The sequence below is a fragment of the Gossypium hirsutum genome, chromosome A06, assembly GCF_007990345.1.
Source record: "Gossypium hirsutum isolate 1008001.06 chromosome A06, Gossypium_hirsutum_v2.1, whole genome shotgun sequence".
Classification (NCBI taxonomy): domain Eukaryota; kingdom Viridiplantae; phylum Streptophyta; class Magnoliopsida; order Malvales; family Malvaceae; genus Gossypium; species Gossypium hirsutum.
In genome coordinates this window covers 45,566,251-45,582,530 of record NC_053429.1, presented here as the reverse complement: position 1 = coordinate 45,582,530, position 16,280 = coordinate 45,566,251, and the positions used below count along the sequence as shown (strand labels likewise).

The 16,280-nt window shown below is 32.1% G+C and overlaps 1 non-coding gene across 1 annotated transcript; it reads left to right on the top strand.

Moving 5' to 3' along the window:
• Positions 1-3,127: 3,127 nt before the first annotated feature.
• On the top strand, positions 3,128-3,233 carry LOC121231720 (small nucleolar RNA R71). Its single transcript, XR_005929775.1, has one exon. It is a non-coding gene; the product is annotated as a small nucleolar RNA R71 (small nucleolar RNA).
• The last annotated feature ends 13,047 nt before the right edge of the window (positions 3,234-16,280 follow it).

Genomic DNA, 16,280 nt, shown 5'->3' with positions numbered 1-16,280 from the left:
ATTTTGGATTTTGGTACCCAAGCTTTCTTGGTCCATTAACATTAGTCTTAACTATTTTTGTCCCCTTAGGAATCTACTTCTTTAAAGCATCCTAATTTTGAGATGTGCTTAATTCTTTTGGAATCCACACACTCTTATTGGGTTTGCTCTTAGATGTGAGCTTCCTTAAAGAACATATTTGTCTATCATGCCTTTTTTTGTGATAATATGTGCATGAGAGTGAGGCATCATAAATATAGCTCGGTTTTTCAAAGAAATTTTTAATTTTTTTTCTCTTTGTAAATTTACAAAACCTAAGTCGCTCTTCTCAAAGAAGGCTCTTTGAGATTCAAGCATATCATTTAGTTTTTGTTACCCCATATAAAACATAGAAAATGAATTATTCAAGTTCTAATTCTTTAAAATCAAATAATCAATTTAAGCTTGCATATCATTAAATTTCTTTTCTATCTCCTCTTTAGCTATGATTAGAGACTTATTTTGCTCCTTTAATTTTGAAATCATTTTATTATATTTGGAGTTCATAGTCTCAAAATCTATAGTTAATTCATCAAAGGCATCTTGTAATTCTTCAAATGTATATTCATTTAATTCACTAGAATTTAGGATTACCTTTGGTTCTTCAATAGCCATAGGACATAGGTTGGCAACTTCACTATCCTCATAACTACCGGATGAATCGCTATCGCTTGAAGTTGCCATCATGGCTTTCTTCTTTTGTTTTAATGCACCTTTCTTCTTTAATTATGGACAATCAAATTTAATGTGACTCAGATTTTTGCACTCCTAGCAAATGATTGAGTCCTTATCCTTTTTGCTTAGTTCATCATTAATGATGTCTCTTCTTGGGAATCTTTTGGCTTTGTTGAACTTCATGAATATTTTGAATTTCTTTGAAAACATATCCATATCCTCCTCATCATCATCATCATTACTAGAGCTTTCATCCTTCCCACAAGTTGTTGATTAGAAGGCAACTCCAACTATCTTTGGAGCTTCTTTGATTTTTTGTGCATTATGGTTAACCTTCATTTCATATGTTAATAAGGAACCCATGAACTCATCAAGTGAGAGTAAGTTGAGATCTTTTGACTCTTCTATTACCGTCACTTTAGGTTCCCAAGACTTTGGGGGACTATTCAATATCTTTTTCACCATCTCCTTGTTGGGACAGATCTTCCCAAAGGCTTTGAGACCATTGATGATATAGGTGAAGCGATTAGACATCTCCTTGATTCCTTCTTTCGGTTTTGCCTTAAACAAATCATAATCAAGGGTGAGAAGGCTTATCTTGGACTCTTTAACTCTCTTGTCTCTTCATGGGTGACTTCAAGCTTGTCCCATTTTTTTTTTGCATTGTCACACAAGGAGACTCTATTATATTCATTTGGACCAAGAGCACAAAATAGAGTATGCATAGCTTTTGCATTTAATTTCACTTTCTTGATATCATTATCATATCATTCAATCTTTTCCTTTAGGACAATAACATATTCGACCCTCTTTATTGGAATAGATGGACCATTTGTAATTATCTTCCAAACTTCATAATCGTTAGCTTGGATGAATAGCTTCATTCTTTTTCTACTATATAAGTAGTTGGTACCATTAAATAAAAGAGGCCTCATGGTGGAATGCCCTTCTCTCAATATGGTGGAATTTTGCTCCAATGCCATGAAGCAAATTTCTTGACTTGTGGCTTTCATCTTGGATATCTTGAGAATCTTCTCTCTTGGTAGTAAAACCGTCTCTAGAGTTCTAACTCTGATGCCAATTGTTGAAATCAAAATACATTAAGAGGGGGTGACTTATTCTATTAAAATGTTTTTGGGAAAGAAAAAAATAAAACGACTCAAGTATTTATAATAGTTCGGCCTCAATTTCCTACATCCACTACTTACTTTTCCTTAACTAAAGATTTCTCAAATCCACTAGATTTGAACCTTTAAGGACAAGGTTTAACCTTACAAATCCCTATCTTTTCAAAGGTAAGATAGAACCACTTCCCCTTAAGGTTTTCTACCCAAAACCTTAAGTAACACCTCATAAATGAGAGAAAAATAATGATGAATAAGATGATACCTTTAAAAGGTAGATAATCAACAATTAAGCACTATCACACAAAGTTACAACACTTGAAACAATGATAGAAAACTTAACCCACAAGTATGTACAAGAAATATTTAGTAAAAGATTAAGAAAGATTGAAAAATTGAGTTTTTGAAAGTTAGGTACTTGTTTCTTGTCTTTTCTAGACTTCAATGGGGAGCCTTGACCTTGTATTTAAGTCCTCTAATAATCTTGGGACATTTGTATCTGTTAGAAACAAATTAGATTTATTGCAACCATAAAAAACCAACATTAAATGCAGTTTGTAGCTTTGTTGTACCGGTAGAAGGAATCTTGTATCAGGTGAAGCCTTTCCAAAATATGATCATTGGACTTGTTCTATCGATAGAACTTTGAGGGTTTCATTTGGTATCGGTAGAACCAATCAGAGTATCGGTAGAAGTGCAGGAGATGCTGAACTTTGGCTACTGTCTTGACTTGTTTCGGTAAAAGTCCTCAAGGTATCAGTAGAACTCTGGTGGTTTCAACTCATACCAGTCGAAGCCATCAAAATTTCGATAGAAATGTGGGAGAGGCTGAACCTTAGCTACTGTTTTGACTTGTTGCGATAGAAAACCTCAAGGTAGCAGTAGAATTCTAAGGATATCGGTAAATCTAACCCAAGTATTGATAGAAGTCCCATGCCAAAACTACCTTGCTTACTAGAGTGCATTCTACCGATAGAAGTCTGAGTTATATTGGGAAAACTTCTAGTTATACTGCTAGAATTCTGTAGCCTTTTCAAGGTCATTTTGTTCTTGACTTCTACCGATCCTTGTTTACCTAAGTATCGATAGAAGTCCTTCAGACTTCAAAAAACTTATTAAAAGTCAATTTAATTCAAGGCTTTTTAAAAGTTTATTTTGTCCAACACTTTGAAAATAATTTTCAGGACTTATAAATAATTTTTTCAAATTAAAGTAGTGATTTTTTATATTCTTTTTGTTATATTAAAATACTTGAAAAACTAGAGCTAACAAGACCATTATAAAATGTCTCCAATTGGATGCAATGTGGAATCCCGTGGTGAGGGCATCTTCGAAGTAACTATTTGAATCTTTCCTACGCCTCGTATTAGGACTCGTCATCCAGTTGTTGAAAAGTGGTAATCTCATTCCGCAACTTAGCATTTTTACTAGGTGGGAAATACTTTACCAGAATGCGTTCAGCTAATTCTTGCCATGTTGAAATTAAATATGGGGGTAACAAATTAAGCAATGCTCGTGCTCGATCTCACAACGGGTATGGAAATTGTAAGAGTATGCCCAAAGATCAATCGCGAGATGGTTGTAATAACATACTTGATTTATCATGTTTATTGATATAAGGTGTTGCCATTATTATTTCAGTTTCTTTTCTATGTACATAAATAAACTATTTTATAATAATGTCCTGAGAATAATATGATTATTCTTAAAAGATCCTTAGTCAAGTATTATTGTTGGCTAGGACAACAATAATGCATTAAAACTAACATGTAGTTGATTGATGATAAAGAGTTGCCATTGATATGGAGTGCCAAAATCAATGCATGAATATGTGTGTTAGAGAACAACATATTGGACTGACCTACTATGAGTATGTTTCTTGGATTATTATGTAATTGTCACAACATTACTCATAGTGATTAATATGTATATGATCCTCATACTTGAGATCATTATTATCCCAACATCGTGAGTTGTATATTTTGATATAGTCAAATGAACATCATAACTGGTTGTTCTATAAAGACTAATGTTGGATATACCACAATCTATGTAGAGGGATATGGTTGATCAATATAGGATAAGTCTCTCCTACATAATGGGAGTAATATCTTAGGCCACTTGATTGAGTGAGACTAGAAATGCATGGCCATGCTCAAATAAGTTGATATGAGATCATACTTATTTGTGTATCATAGTTCACTTAAGGTATCAAGAAACATGGGATGGACTATGCAAGTGTGACTATTCCATGACTTGTGTCCATTCCAAAGATATAGGGCTTAAGGATTAATGCATGAAAGGTTAATCACAAAGGTTATGTCGAATCATGACTTCTCGTAACTTAGGTAGCAATGATGCATTGCTAGATGCCACTCATTGTTTGTAACATTAGAATCATTCTAATATTACTGCAAACGTTACAAGAACCTATAGGGTCACACCCTATGGTTGAAATGAACGGAGTAAAACATAATTGGTATTGTATTCTGATTGTCAGATGAATTAAATTAATTATAGAATTTATTTAATTGGGCAATCAAATTGTTGAACATACTATACGTACAAGGATGTTGTACACATAATCAGAACATAATTTCATTAGTATATGAATTTGGTTCGTATATAATTTTAAATAAATATAGTTTACCGAAATCTTTATTATAATTAATGTAATTATAATTTTCGGTTAAACATTATTATATTTATTTTAATGATGACTATTATGTTCAGATTAATTTTAATGAATTAATATTCATTAAAAAGATATATCAATTAAAAGGGTGTTATATATGGCAAGGGTAAAAACCCTAAAGAGATAATATATAAATAAGCCCGAAACTATGCTAAAGAGTCGAGCAGCCGTCAAGCATAAAAATCACTGAAATAGGTTCTGAGATTTTTCTACCGTTCATTGTCCACTGGGTGGACTATGTAGAGGCCGACATCGGAAAGGTTGCGGCTTGGTTCGATAGTGGTTCAGGATTCCCGTTGCCTAGGCGTCGCTGTCTACTCAGATTGAAGTTTCGGTAATTTCGAAACTTTTTATCACCCTGATACGTTCCTTACACATGGATCCATGATTTGGATCACCGAAATGTTTTAATTATTTTATTTTTCTGTTGCACCTTGGAGGCACCGGCATTCCAACAGAATTAACTTCAATCTCAATGCATCTTCAGTTACACCGGCTATCTTAAAGGAATGGCTCACCTCCATGAACAATTGAAGATGAAGGTGTGGATCTTCTATGGGCATTCCACTAAATTGGCCCATGGTTTGAAGCATTTGAAACATTACTGGCTTCAATTCAAATTACGGTGCCTCAATTTTCAGTCTCTTAATTCCTCAATTTAACTCATTAAAAAGTGGCACAACAAACTATCTTATCGCTCAATCCCTATCATTAGGAATAAGGATTGGATTTCGAGCATTTGCAGCTTCATTCCCTTGAACATCATTTTAATTTTGAAGGTCCATTTAGACTTTTCTTTAGGCTAATCTTTCACATCTTTTTTGTCTAAATATCCACTCGATTTCAACGTCTACAAGTAATTTTTCGATGATTCAATATATGCTCATAAACATATGAAAATAAATCAAAAAAATTAAAGAATAAAGAATTAATTAGTAAAGTTAGAAATAAAATAAAATAAAAACCAAATCAAAAAGAAAAATTTCACAAAAATGATTAAGGCAACAGTCCCCGGCAATGGCGCCAAAAAACTTGTAACGAATGGCTTGTGCAAGTGTACATAGTAGTTATCAAGTAATAAGTAAAAGAGTTATCATCTCCATAGGGATTGTGTATGTTAATCAATTAATTGTAAAATTAAAGTAAACAATTTGGTGAGAAAAACACTACAATTTTTGAGTGATTGATGTAAAAATAAATTACTAAATGTAAGATGATCCCTAATGCAAATTAATCTAAATGCAAAGTATGAAATGAAATGTATGAGATGAGTTTAGCAGCAAAAACACAAACTTCAACAATCAATAACATGAATAGGCTAGAATAATTACATTTTTCAATTCTGATTTATTTTTCTCATGTTTAACAATGTTCAGAAATCTTTCATGGGCTTGAAACCAAATTAAGTCCTTTTGGAATCTTTTACTTAGTAAGACATGCATTTTACTAATTATATTAAACTAATGGTTTCTTAGTATTCATGTGAAGTAACAGGGACTGGGTTGGTTTGAAACAACTTAATCACATAAACTTAAAAGCCATGCATGGCAATATAGCTCGGTAAAGTTATTATGAACCTTTAATTTATTCTAGGTCGGATATAAATTAAGCAAGCAATTTTCAATTATTGTGTCTATTAGCCGTCGTCTGGTTTGGATCGCTCAACTAATTCTAATGCATTCAATCTCGTATGAATGAAATACATGCTTAAGTTTAATTGAAAACATGAACGACTGAGGCAGAAACACTATAAACATGATTTAAACAAACTTCATTGAATTGGTGCAATCATCCCAGCTAAACAGATTTAAGCTACCATTGTTGATGACAAGAAAACAAAGCACATTACAAACATGATTTAATTAAACTAACAAAGTAAGGAAAAATAAACTTTGTTTGAATCAGCAAACTTGCGACCTACAATTGAAGAAGTTTCCTCCAATCCTCGTGTTGCTCCTTTGCTAGTGGCTTCTCAAGGTGGCCAGCCAAAAGACAATCTTCTCAAGGTTTTATTGGCTAAAAAAGAAAAGGAATATGGGATGCTATGCGTGGAGATGAAGAGAGGGAATGAGATTAATGAATAAGGGATGTAGGGATGCTTTCAAATAGGGAATGGAGGTGGGTATTTATAGTGAAGGTTGGTGGATGAGTTTACTAAAATTAGTGTGAAAAATCACCCTATTTACTTATTTGCTTGGCCAGCCACATATTGTGGAAAGGAAATTAAGCAAGGGTTGGATGTTTTCAAAGCCAAATCTTGTGGGTTGATTTCTGATTCATTTGCAACTGTAGGGACCTCTAATAAATTTCCCGAAAACTGGTTTTGGGGCTGCTCAAAACTGCCATGCCAAATTGGACTTATTTCTCTCTTGTTGGACGATTTGGTAACCTAGTTGTTTACCAAACTTGTCCATCAATTGATCCATGTTCAATTGGATCAAAAGCAACTTCTTCATGACCCATTTACATGTGTTTTTCATCCATGTTGAGTGATTTTTGGCATGTCCATGTAACCTTTTTTTAAAAAAAATAAATCATGCTTAATTTCCTTGGTCCAACTACATTAAATAAAGTAAAAAACTAATATGTAGAAAAATAATTAAATTATGCAATAATTTAATAAAAATAACATAAAATTACATTCTTCCTTAAATTATTCCCATTATTGAAATATGAACAAAATACACTCGATTAATAATAAAATGCTCGAGATTAATATTAATTTTAAGTAAAAAGGTGTTATAAACTACTAAAAGAAACCTGTAATAGCCCAAAATTGGGTCTAGTTGGAACAGAGGTTTCGGGACCACAAAATCTGAGATATAAATAATTATTTTATGATTATTTTTAGGTCCATGATATGATTGCATGATTGTGTGAAAATTTCGTGAAGAAATTCTATGCATAAAGTGCTTAATTCGAAGTTAGGGACTAAATTGAATAAGTTGCAAAACTTGCATTCTAGAAGTTTCTAGTATGAAATTGATTTGAAATATTAATTAGGAGGTCTTAAATAGCAATTTGACCAATTTCTAAGTTATGGACAAAAATTGGACATGGATGGAATTTTTGGAAAGTTTAGTAGTAAGGGTATTTTGGTCATTTAGGGGTAAAATGAATTAAAATACAAAATTAAAAGCCAATTTTGCTCATCTTCTTCACCATGGACGTGTATACCAAGGGAGACTCCATGGCTAGGGTTTTCAAGCTTCCCAAGCTCAATTGTAAGTCCGTTCTAACCCCGTTTTTCAAGTTCTTTACGTTTTTAGAATCCTGGTAATTTGATTAAGCTTATTCTAGCAATAATTTAAGCTAGGGTTCATATTTGGAAAAATACACATCGGTAAAATTTGTGTATTCTGGTGTTTTATGATACAATATGAGGTTTTAAATTATGTTAGACAACTTGTGCTACTCGGTTTTAAGTGAAAACGGGCAAAAGGGCTTAATCGGTAAAAATACCTAATAGTCATAAGTATATGTTAGAGTGAGAATTTGATGTTGCCATAGAAGGGAAAAGTGATCATCATGTCATAAAACATAAGAATAAGGGATGAAGTTTAATTCTCGAGCCTAGGGGCAAAAGTGTAAATATGCAAAAGTTTAGGGGCAAAATTGTTATTTTTCCAAAGTTTGAGTTAAGGACTGTTTTGAATAGTACATTAATTAAATAAGTAAAATATGATGTTTTAGATCCTGAAAAACGAGATTTGAACCTAGAATGAGAGAAAAATCGAAAATTGGGAAAGTTGGTAAAATGGCCGTTTTAATATCAAGGTAAGTTCATATGTATAACAAGCATTAATTTATGCATGTTTCAATGTAAAATTGATATATTTACTATGATCTCTGAGGTGTTGAAAGTATGTAAGTTGGTATGATAATAATACAACAATAATGCTGTAATTTATATTTGAAAGTTAAATTTAGTGAATTAATTGAATTATGTTAAATTAAATGATTATGGTGCCAAGTTTATGAATTGATTTAAAAATATGTCTATGGTACATGAAGTGCATTGAATTATCATACATAAATGTGATTTCTATGATTATGGATATTATGGGAAATTGTAAGTTCATATGATTTTTAATAAGACAATGTGTAATTTAATGTTATTGCGTTGATATTAAATGAGATGTAAGTTTATATGTAAGTAATACATCACTATTACTTGTATTATGATATTTTATAAAAATATTGGAAATATGTTTGTGGATAATTACTTGATTGGTAAAATTGTTGGAAAAGAGAGAGAAATCCCAGTTGAACCTTCGGAAAGATTAGATGATACAGATGGTATGTAGCTAGGTCACATGTATAGTGCTGAGTGCACATCATGTGTACAAGAGAGCTACAAGACATTATGATGTAGCTAGGTCGCATGGGTGATACTATGTGTACACCATGTAGACAGGAGAGCTACGGGATATATGTAGCTAGGTCGCATGCGTGGTTCCAAGTGAAGGACACCATGTAGACAAGAGAGCTACGAGATAAACTGGCTAGGTCACATGGGTGGTACTAAGTGTTCACCATGTGTACAAGAGAGCCGAACTATATGATGGGTGGAGCTATGTGCTGAAACCACCAAGTATCGAGGATTGATCCGAAGTGTTCAACGGGAGACTCTCTATGTATTGCTTTGTGAGTTTTGTGATGAATAAGTGTAGGAACTTGGTTATGTGAATGATGTGTTCATTAAGTGACCAGGATGTGGTAAGGTTATAAACAAGTAAGTTATACATGAGGATGATTTTATGGTGACCTTGTGACCATGGGCCTATACTTGTGATGTATGAAATGTGGTGAAAATGATTTGTGATATGTATGTTAAAATGAGGTTAATACAAAGAAAGTGTGAAAGAGTGAATTAGCAATAAAACTGTTTTGGACAGTAGCAGTGACGTGATTTTGAAAAATCACCAAAAATAGTATAAATTGAATCAGAGACTGAATGAGATATAAAATTAAAGCTTAATGAGTCTATTTTCATATAAAAGAAACATAGAAAGCAAAGGAGTTCTATATTTTGAGATATTTATGTTTTCGTGAGACTGATTCAGAATGATTACGTGATCCCCAGTTCTGACTTTGGAAAATCACAAAAATTTGGAGAAAAATAATTAGAGGCTCAAAATTATATTTTTAAAATCCATAATGAGTCTATTTTCAAGATAAATCAACAAGAACATTATCCGAGTTCTGTACTGTGAGATAATTATTTTTTAGTGAAGAGAGGTCAGAACTGTCAGAAAGTGAAAAAGGGGAAATTTTAATTAATAAACTGTACTAATTCGCTAAACCAAAAATTATGAAAATTTTATGGTGGAATGATATGTGAGTCTAGTTTCAGGGGAAATTTACGGATCTTAATTTGGAGCTATGTAGCTCGAATTATAAATAATTAAGTGACTATGACTCGTGTGGACAGTTTGATGTGAACATTTATTAGTAAATTGTGAAATCGTACTTACAAGAATGGTATGTACATTAAGGATGTGGAATGGAGAGGAGGAGGAGGAAAATAAATATATGTGGAATACATGGAAACTATGGTATATGAAATATTGATATAATGAAATAAATGATATGTGTTTATAAGAAAAGAAAAAGAGAATGTTATGTATCATGACATGTATATATATATGACTAGTCTCAATGTAATGCTTGTTGGGTATGGAATTGAATTGAAATGTTTCAGGCAAACACGTTATTCTGCACATCTGAATCGTAGTATTTTATAAAGATATGATCTAGCTTTAAATATGAATGCTTGATGATTAAGCTGAAGATATTTGGTAAGATGATAATCTTGGTATAAATGTATAAGTGGTACTATAATAAACAAGGTAAAATGAGTATGAGAGACACATGTATGATGACATACAAATGCTATGTTTGTGGTTTAATTGAGGATGTTTAATCATTAAATGAATACCATGTTATATGCTTTTGATTTTGTATAAGTGTGTAAGAGATCAAGGTTGACCAAAGCTTGGAAAATAGCCTAGGTATATTCCACACAGGCAGAGACACGACCATGTGTCTCAGCCGTGTATGGAACACGACTTTGGGACACGGGCGTGTGGAGCCTTAAAGTATGAAATTTCCAAGATTTTTGTAAGTTCTCGGTTTAGTCCCAAACCCTTTCTAAAGTATGTTTTGGGCTCCGTAGACTCAAATAAGGGACTATGTGTAAGAGAATGAACGCTTTGAAATATGAATAAAATTTTATGGCTCGTATTTTAGTTTAATGTTTGTATGTTTGTCTGGTAACGCCTCGTACCTTAGCCCGGCCTCGGATACGGGTAAGGGGTGTTACAAAACCTATATAAATTAGAGTTTACATTCAACACCATCAAAACCTTCAGCTTCATCACTAACACGGAATCCTCTCTCTCGATCCTCGACCCTTTGGTCCAAACCTTATCTCATCTAGACAAAGGCCTCACGCGCAAGCACTAGTTCGGTTTGCTCATCACACGTCTTTACAAGATCAAAAGGATCGATTTTTTTTACTATGAGGGAAAACTATGGATTGAATGTCACCACCTTTTCATTTGATAGTAAACGTGTTTACGAAGAAGAAGTCGAGGAGGCATGGCTAATGGCGGATTTGATGAGAGTCATTGGAGTTTTGCCAGACGTGATGACATAATCTTTTTACTGATGGCATATTGTTAGGAGTGTAAGTTGATGGAGGTGAGCACGGTGGAGAAATAGAGGTTTGGACGTTGAGCCTTTTAAAAAAAATTACGAAATTATTAAAAATTAAAAATTTTCATTTTGTAAATATTGATGGCTAAATTAACTGATTTTTTTAGAATTTTACCTAGAATGACAAGTTTTGTAAATATTAAGGGTAATTTTTTTGAATTTTTTATATTTAAGATAAAATTGATAGAATGTGTACACATTAGAGGGCTAAATTTTTTATTAGACGAATAAAAGAAGCCCATGCCAACAGTTTCATCTAATTTAAAATGTCTATTGCCATTCGGTGATCAAAAAAATTTATTTCAAATAGTTTAGTGACTAAGTTAAAAAAAACTTCAATGACTAAAATAGAACACGACAATAGTTTAGTGATCATTTCTAACCCTAAAATATTGCTTTAAGCTTATGTAATATATTTAAATTTCAATAAGACTCTTTTAAAATGTATAAGACTTTGATAAATTATTTTTTGATTTTATATAAAATAATTATTTTTTGAGCGTAAAATATAAAGCAGTTTAGAAAAAATTTTAAATCAATTTTAAAATTTTTAAAAATTTTAAAAAATTTTTAAAAAATGTATACAAAAATTTTATTTTAATTTTTTAAAAAATTAATTTTCATATTGTTGGTAAAGTGATATTTCTGTTTTAAATTTAAAAAAAAATTTGTTAAGCATTTTAGATTAAAAAAACATTATATGTTTGCATGCGAGTTTTTTTAGATGAATAAAAATCATTACAATAAATTACTAAAAATTAAAACCCAAGCCTCTTGGAGGCGTCTCGAATATCTGGATACCACCACTATTACCAATAGTTATTTTAGTTAGACTATCAACTTCTTTATTATACTCTCGGGGAATGTTATGAATCGACCTGTAACAGCCCGTTTTTGTTCAAATCAGAATAGTGGTTTAGGGACCACAAATCTAAAGTCAAAATATTTATTTTATTATTATTTTAATTTTTATAGCATGAGTTAATGATTGTGTGAAAGTTTCGTTTAGAAATTTTATCGTTTGATTAGTTAATTTGATAAAAAGGACTAAATTGCATAAAGCGTAAAACTTGTGTTCTATTATCTAAAGGTGTTTAATAGCTATAGAACCTTAAATTTAAGGTCCTTAAGTGGCAATTAGACCATTATTATGATAGTGGATGATAATGACAAGGCATAATTGAAATTTTGAAGTACTAATAAGGTTAAATAGGTAATTAAGTAAATAAGATTAATAAATTATATAAAACACAATTTCCTTTCATTATCATCTTCTTCCTAGCTGAATTTAACAAAGAAGAAAGTCATTTTAGGGCTTGAAGCATTTGGTCATCTCCTGGCTCAATTGTAAGTCCATTTTTGTTTGATTTTTAGTGATTTCTATGCTTTTGAGATCGTTGCAACTAGGTCTAGCTAGCCCAAGGACTATTTTACAAAACTGTTAAAGATTTTGAATAATGCCATTGATGAATACATGAGTTTTTTGATGTTTGATGATAGATACGAATTTTTATTGTGAAATATGCGAGTTTTGTTAAGTGATTTTTAGTGAAAATGCAAAATAGGGATTTAATTGAGAAATGTTGAAACTTTTTTGTTAAATTGTGAAATAAATGAAAAATATGGGCTACTAGAGGCATAATAGTAATTCGGCTAGCATAGATTTATTCTGAATTTTATTAATTTGTGGTTTTATGGAATAAGGACTAAATTGTAAAAGTGGTGAAAAATAGGGGAAAATGTGTAAATGTGCTTAAATGAGTATTTTGGATTAAATTGAATAGAGAGATTATTAAATGATTTAATTTTTAATATATTTAGATCAATAAAAGTGGAATTCGGATTTAGATCGAGGGAAAACTAAAGTTATCGACTAATCAACTTATTCCATCATTTTCACATCCGAGGTAAGTTCGTATATGATAAATTTCACTATAAGTGTATTTTAAATGTTTTGATATTGTATAAATTCTGAATATGAGATTTCGTATAAGTTCGACAATGACTCGATGGTAATTCAATATTCAAAATTCCCGTTGAACCTTAGGAATAGTTTAGGATACTAGTGACATGTCATTAGGGGATACATTGAGTTGGCTTCAGGCCATGATATTAGCACTTCGAGTGCGAGTTATACCGGTTTGGCTTCAGTCCATGAATATCGGCTGATTTGGCTTCGGGCCATGATATCAGTACTTTGGATATAAGTTACCTTGATTTGGCTTCGGGCGATGGTATAGGTACTTCGTATGCAAGACTCCTGAGTATCCGACTTCTATTCCGAATGGTTCGATGAGTAAATGAATGATGCGTTTGGGAATAAAATCGATACGATATGGTACAGGTATGTATATAAATCATATTAGCTTTGAATCAAGAAAATGGTGAAGAAAATATGTTGTTTTGTGAAAGAGTAATTGAAAGGTTTGAAAATTGATATGAATACATGTATTTATAATCAATTGTTGAATTATGTATTTATGGTTATAATGAGTTTATTTCATACGAGCTTACTAAGCTATAAAGCTTACTTTGTTTATTTTTTTCTATGCTTATAGTGATTACAAAACTAGCTTAGATTCGGGGATTGTCGGAGATCGCTTCACACTATCCACCTATCTCTCGATACCTATGAACTTTGGTATTTTAAGTATATTGCATGTATAGGGACTTTGTTCATTTTGGTTATGACTTGATAATGATTTTGGCCATATGAATTGGCATTGTAAATGTTCATGTTTTGGTATGTATATATAGCTATGAGTGATGGCTTATTTTGGTCTATTTTGGTATTTCTAAATCAAGTTTTATGTATATATATGTTTATGTCTTGTACAATGAGTTGGTTGATGGTTGGCGATGAATTTTGGATATTGGTTTGTTTGTGAAACTATGCTAAAAGATGCATATTTGGGAGAGTATAGTTAATTGAATGGTATATGTAAATTTGGTATGAAATTAGATGGCATATTGTAGTAGTTTCTGATTTGTATTGATGGGTAATGATGTAACATCCCGAATTAGGGTCTAGTCAGAACAGTGGTTTCGATACCACAAATCCAAAATAGAAATAATTATTTTATGATTATTTGATGGTCCATGACATGATTGCATGTTTGTGTGAAATTTTCATGAAGAATTCTATGCCTAAGATGTCCAATTTTACTTTAGGGACCAAATTGAATAAGTTGTAAAACTTGTCTTCTAGAAGCTTTAAGCATGAAATTGCATTGGATTATTAATTAGAGGTCCTCAAATGGCAATTTGACCAAGTTATAAAATTTTGGACAAAAATGGGTATGAATAGGAAAAAATTGAAAGAAAGGCCTTAAGGGCATTTTTGTCTTTTGGAAAATAAAAGGATAAAAAGGGAAAAAGAAAGAAAAAATGATGTCCATCTTCTTTAAGGGTGTCAAAATTTTCAAGGGACTCTATAGCTAGGGTTTTCAACATTTCAAGCTTGATTGCAAGTGCTCCCAAGCACCGTTTTTAATGTTCTTTACATTTTTGAAGTTGTCATCAACCGATCTAGCTATTTCTACCATTATTTTGAGCTAGGGTTCATGTATGAAATTTGACCCATGTGTGACATGGTTGTATTTTGAAGTTTAATGGAGGAATATGAATGTTTGATGTGTGATAAACATTTTTTACTAAGTGATTTTTAGTGAAAACATCTAAAAAGGGCTTGTTTATAAAAAGGTGTAAAAATGAGTAGTATAAATGTGAAATAATGGAAAATATGGGTTGATATGAGATAGAACATGATTCGGCTAGGCTTGGGTAACAAAGAAAATGCATGCATTTTATTTTACGGGCTTAGGGACTAAAATGTAAATAAGTAAAAAATTAGGGGTAAAAAGGTAATTTTACCCAAGTACGTGTTATGGGTGGACATGAGTAATGTATGTATTGAACAAGTTGAATTTGGTATTATAGATGAAGAAAAACGTGATTCGGATCTTGATCGGGGGAAAAGTAAGGTTTACGAGGATTAGGCTCGTTTCTTTCATTTTTGTACCGAGGTAAGTTCATTTGCAAATAATGCAACATGTACCATTCTTTGAATGCTTTAATATTTCATGTATGGTAAGTACATACATATTTAATATGATGTTGTATCATGTATCTATTGCCTAAATTTCATCATGAATTATGCTTTGATCATTCCATGAATATATGATTGGTGCTATGAGCATTGAAATCGATGTTACGAGCAAGTTCTACAGAAGTGTGGTATCGAAGAACCTCGTTTGAACCTTAGGAATAGTTAGGATACAAGTGACATGTCACTAGGAATTATGTAATTTGAACTCATTGAGTTGTGGTCTGAGTTCATGATATATGTGACATCCGAACTCATTGAGTTGTGGCCTGGGTTCGTGATATATGTGACACATGTTTTGGCATCCGGGTACTGGTTTCGTATATTTTATTGATGGCGAGGTAGTGCAGCATGTCTTGTGGATACCTGACAGCCTGTATGAGCAGACCCGTAAGTAGCTCGTAAACGAGCAACATGTGATCTGAGATATGAAGTAGCATTGGCTACATATAAGGCACTTAGGTGCAAACTTTCGATATATCTAATAGTATTTCGAGTGTTCAATGGGTAGTTCAAAAGAAGTTCTACGAGTAATCGTAACGATTGCATCAAGACACAAAAGTAAGTTATAATATGGAAGTGGGCACAGGTATGTACATCGAACTCATATGAATGACATGAAATATGATGAGCTCGTAGTAAGAACATGTATTTATATATATGAGGAATAATTTTATGAGAATTGATAAAATGCAAGATTATGTTCGTTATGTTAAATGCATGATTTAAACTTGTTTAAGTTTCTTTTTATTTGCATGTAAACTTACTAAGCTTTATGCTTACCCCCTTTCTTTCCATCTTTTATAGTTTCGCCAAGCTATCTCGGGGATCGAAGAACGTTGGAGACTCGATCACACTATCAATTGAACATTTGGGTATAGTTAGCTTTATCATTTTGGATATGGCATGTATAGGGACTTGGCCTTTTTGTTATGTGTCATAT